Source organism: Rhipicephalus microplus, unplaced genomic scaffold, assembly GCF_043290135.1.
Source record: "Rhipicephalus microplus isolate Deutch F79 unplaced genomic scaffold, USDA_Rmic scaffold_309, whole genome shotgun sequence".
Taxonomy (NCBI): domain Eukaryota; kingdom Metazoa; phylum Arthropoda; class Arachnida; order Ixodida; family Ixodidae; genus Rhipicephalus; species Rhipicephalus microplus.
The window spans coordinates 13,294-18,495 of record NW_027464878.1 but is presented as its reverse complement, the minus strand read 5'-3'; the positions used below and the strand labels follow the sequence as shown (position 1 = coordinate 18,495).

Genomic DNA, 5,202 nt, shown 5'->3' with positions numbered 1-5,202 from the left:
AACACCCATAAATGGTCGACTGAAAAAAAAGCACCCTTTTGTTTGGGTGCTTGCCTCGATAGCACCCTAAAATAGGCTCTAAGGGTGCTTTTGTGCCTGAGAAGGGTGTAGGTGCCAATTCATCGGATGGAATATGCAGCATAAGAAGAACACATAAATATAATATTTGGAATTTTACGTCTCAAAAACCTCCATATGATTATGAGGGTCGTCGTAGTGGAAAGCTGCAGATTTTCACCATTTGGTGTTCTTTAATGAGCGCTCATATCGCACAGTGCAAAGGCTTCCACATTTTCGCCTCCGCTTTAATTCGACTGCCACGGCCGGCATCGAACCCGCGACCTTCGGATTGGTGGCTGAGCAGCGCAGCTACTGCACGAATATGTGGACCTTGCGTTAAATGACGGCCTAATTGACTTAGAATGTGTGAAGGTGCTCTCCGAATACAGCAGAATGTCAGCAGAAGCAAATCGCGTTTCATCTATAATGGCAATTAATTGCAATCCATGTTACGAAAGCTTTCCTTAGCGTTGGTTATAAGCTACATGTTTGCTGTGGATTATATACAGGAACATAATGTTCGCCCGAGTATGGGTGTGTGTGCGTGAGCCTGCGCATGTGTTCGCGTGTAAGCGCTATTGTGTGTACACCCGTGCATGTGTGCGTGCGCGTGTATGTGCGAGTCCGTGCTTGTGTTGGCGTGCCTGTGCACATGTGTACGCCCATGCATGCGTGCGTTTACAGTCGCGTGTGTGTGTTGCCGTATGTGTGTATACGTGTATGTGTGTATACGTGTATGTGTGTGCGCCCGTGAATAAGTATGCGTGTGTATCAGCCCGTGCGCCCTCAAATTTCGTGTGTGTGTGCGGGGGGGGGGGCACTGCTTCTTAGTGTTTAAGGTCCCACACCTGTTCAGACTGGGAGTCTATATGGGAGGTGGCTTAAGAAATAGCGGTGGTCAACGCACTGTACACGGACTATTCAGTACATGGAAAACAGCTGCACACTTTCGTACCAAATCATTGCTTACGAACTTGCTGTGGTAGCTGATTAGGTCCGCTGAGGCGCTTCTACGCTCGAAAACGTGGGTTATGACCAATTCACACGGAAAGCTGTCACTGCACTTATGCACAACCATCGTTTATATTAACAACGTTTAACAAGAACGTGCCCTGCCTTTGCTACAGGTGCTTAGCTAGCTCATTGGGCAACCATATGGAATTATGTGCTGATCATGTGGTCAGCAAAAAGTTTGTTATAACAACCTCGGCACGTTTCGTGGTGCGTGACAAGCCTTGTAATAAACATCCGCGACTGTGGATTAATTTGTTCCAGCTTCGACTACGCATTCAGTGTTTGCGGCACCATACGCGGAATAGCCAGACACAGACAATGCGAAAAGAAATTCCTCTGGAAAAAGGTGTGGCGATGCTCTCCCGCTAATGCCACGGAGGACGAAATAATTATTGTTTCTGGCCATTCCATGGTGCACTTTGTTTTCCGCAAGTTTTGCTTCACTATTTTTCGCCCACTGCAATCGCATTCCGTCGAAATACTCAAAGAACCCGAGGCTGGTAAATAATCTGCGTAGCTGTGCGACTGGCTGGGAGGAGAGTTGCCGTTTACAAGGAGTCATTCCGCGCCGAACGGCCGTCCGCCGTATGCGCCATAGCGTTTGCCTTTCGGCGCCGCCTTGGCGGGTTTCCCGCTCCTCCCCCCCCCCCCCCAGCTCACCCCTGCCAGCGTTGCTCCCACAACGGCGGCGTAGATAAGCGAAGAGTTGCGTCACCGAACACCTGCGTGGACAGCTGCGGCGCCGCCACGCCGCCGCCAGTGCCTCCTCCTTCTCTCTCTCTCAACGTTGCTCCCCCTGTCTCATCGTCTTTCAAATGCGTTGCGTTGGTCTGGGGTCTTGGTCGCTGTGTGTGTTCTAGCGAACAGGCGCATATTCAATGGTGGTCACGCATGACACCGTGTTCGAAGTGACGCTCGGATTAAGGAATATTCGTGGAGTGGCGGACACGGACAACGTGGGCCTGTTAACGGTGAGTGTACTGTTTTCGTATGTAGTAATCATACAGCGCTAGCTGGGCGCCTGCAGCAGCTCTGCCGAAGTAGGCTGCCAGCCATTTACAACAGCATGCGTTCGCGGGCCTGTTGCAGATGCCCGATTAAACGTGTGACTTAACGAGTTCACACTGCTATGCGCGATGTTGTGTAAGTGCTTGCATCACTCATACAGTGAGTGATGTGATCACTTAACAAGGGCGGGGTTAGTTGCTGATCGCACATTGTCTCTACACTGCACAAAGTGATTGATATTGTTTTATGATGTGCTTTGGGCTACATCGTAATAACATTTCTATTAATACTCAAATGTGCAACGTGCTTCTGTAGGTGTAAGCGTAAAAAAAGAAAGAAAAAGCAAAAATTATGTACAGAGGCGCACTGTACGAAATGGCTTTTTTTTTTTTTGCTTAAAGACGGTATAGTTGGGGATGATGATATGCCGCGATGCTCCCAGCACGTGCGCCTCGGTCTTTTAAGCTATTTAGGACAAGTGCCACCAGCAACAGGGAAAGATCTAGCAGACTTCCAAAGGCGCGTTGTTGTGGCCATCGCCGTGCGTTGTTTTCCCTCGTTTCTGTTTGCTGTTTTCGTGCTTCGCTTTCATCTGCGATAATGCTCGGCGTTATAACAGAATCGAGAGAGTATACGTGACTGTTAGAGCTATGTGCGGTTGCTCTTGCATAAGCCATGGCTGCTGCAACGTAGTCGGCGTCCGCGCGCGTTGCCGCGTTCGAGCGCTCTTACTTGCGTGATTGTGTTTAACTGAGTATTTAGGCACGGGTTACGTTTGTAAATCCCGTAGTCAATAATCGCTAATAGCGTGCCCCTGATTGCCATCAGAGGATGGGCTTGGTTGTCGAAATATGCCAGACGCTTTTTCTGAAAGCAAGCTTTGATTTTTTTTTAAAGAAGTACTTTAATACGTGCAAGGCAGTGCCTATTGCAGGCCCGCAACTCTTTAAAAACTGGACGAGCTATCACATCTTTTATCAAATTACAATGAATTAAGATGATTGAATTATAGATGACGAATTTCTGTGCTAGATTAGGTGCACAAAACACATGTTCGCAGCCCTACGTCTAGAAAGCAGGCAAATAGGAAGCACAGCGTCAAATTTGGATTAGATTCTATTGACGGAGCGTCTTGTCAGGGTAGAAAGAACGAGAAAATTGTTCATTTTTGATGCCCTTTTAGAGGCAGTCAGAATTGCACTGATTGGTGACTTGTAATAATTCCTCAGATTGTTAGACGCGTGATTAAAGTCAGTAAATCTTTTACTTTTTTTTGCAGACCTCTTCGCTAGTGCCACGCCCAAGGTCATTTGTTCTCATGTAAAAGAGAAAGCAGAGATGTCTTCACTGTTTGTACATGAAGAGGTGAGTTTCTTGTGCATTTTGATTAATGTTACATGTTCTGAGCGTTGTACTTTAGGAATTGTTTTTCACACTGGCTCACTACCCTATAAGGAATTTGATTCTTAGGTGAGTTCAGGCTTTCGTAAGTGCCATTTTCGAGCTGTAGTCTTACACTTAACCTCATTTCGGGAATTTGCTGTATGCTGGAAAACTCTTATCTTTATCATACGAAATTATTAGAATGTATGGGTTGTATGCTTCGAGTTCAGTGTAATGTCAATTACACGCCATTTCGAAGGATACACACTACACATTCTTTATATATGGTGCTGCCAGAACAGCACGAACATCCTTTTAAGAGAAGTCATATTTGCTCTTATTACAGGATGAGAGGGTGCCGCTGACGTCCTGCGTAGTCTACCCCCCGGCCCCAGTCTAGAGCAAGCCTACTTCCTGAACCTCCACATGGATAACCGAAAAATCTTCCGTGTCAGTAATGACGAAGAAGGAGTGACAGCACTGATGAGTTGATTTTTTTTTAATTTTCAACATTGTCTACGGCCACAAGGCCTTTAACAACCACCGTGATTGAGCGGATTTTTCTCGGCGTGAGTTTGGAGTTTATCAAAGAAGTTGTTCAGGCAGTACGACGCTGAAACTTTTAGTGTCACAATGCCTGAACAACTTTTCTAGTGTGGTCATGGTAGATGAACAAACATTGTTATTTGTGTAAGTTATTTTGCTTAAATATAGCTGGACCATTCCATGCCAAACGTCCCAGCCACTTTGGCGACCATCTGAATTGTATTTGAAAAAAAAAGTGCTGACTTACTGCGTTGAAAACAGTGAACTGCTAGAATATTTCAGCGAGAAAAAAAGTTTTGTTCATGTGGCTGGCTTATAACTTCCTGGCATAATGCCGTCTGTGTGCTGTTTGTGGAAAATTTCGTTTTAAAACTACCGCATATTTTTTTCTAAAGCAAATTCGGTCTACCTGTTAAGTAAATGTGCTTCTGTAAGGTATTTGAAGCTCAATAGTAATAGCGCAATTTTTTAGCCACATTCGCTTCCAAGAATAAAGCCAAAATGTGTTATGCTTGCATTTTTTATTGCAATATTGCACTTTGTATGAATATCTGAGCAGTGAATATTTACTCCACAAAAGGTATATTTTGAAGAAAAAATATCTTTAGACCTCTCAAGCTGCTGAAATATACGAGAAAATATCACGAATTTCACAAAATTGTGATTTTTGTCCGTATTGAGATGCAATTTGCTCCATGTTGTGATACAATGAAAACTCATCATTATACCTAAATTGTAAGAAAATGAAATTCTTTCTGTAATAAAAATCTTATCGCAAAAAGGACAGGAAAGAGCGCTATCAACTGAATTTTATTGAAGGTGCTACGAGCGTTTTTATACTGAGCACAAGACCGGGGCTCATCTGCAACAACACATGTGTGACTATGACAAAATAATTTTAACCGAGAAAAGAATACTCTTTTTCGGAAAAGATAAGTGAAGGTGTACTGATGCATTGATCCTTGGCCTTCCTGATAAAGAGTTCTAAAATCTCTCATTTTTCTGCTTGCTTTTTTTTTCAAAAACCGTGTTTTATGAAACCTAGGACTACACTTACATTCTTTACGTGTCCGGCCATGAGACTACTATAGCTCTTCTTAACATTTAAAGCATGCTGTCTTGCTTGATCATTGAAGCATTGCCCAGTTTGTCCTGTTTACTTTTCTACATGTTAGCGGTATCTTATACACA

At 44.3% G+C, this 5,202-nt stretch overlaps 1 long non-coding RNA gene across 1 annotated transcript; it reads left to right on the top strand.

The window, feature by feature from the left end:
* Positions 1-1,904: 1,904 nt before the first annotated feature.
* LOC142793594 (uncharacterized) lies at positions 1,905-4,033 on the top strand. The gene is made up of 3 exons (XR_012891668.1): positions 1,905-2,045; positions 3,362-3,447; positions 3,812-4,033. It is a non-coding gene; the product is annotated as an uncharacterized LOC142793594 (long non-coding RNA).
* The last annotated feature ends 1,169 nt before the right edge of the window (positions 4,034-5,202 follow it).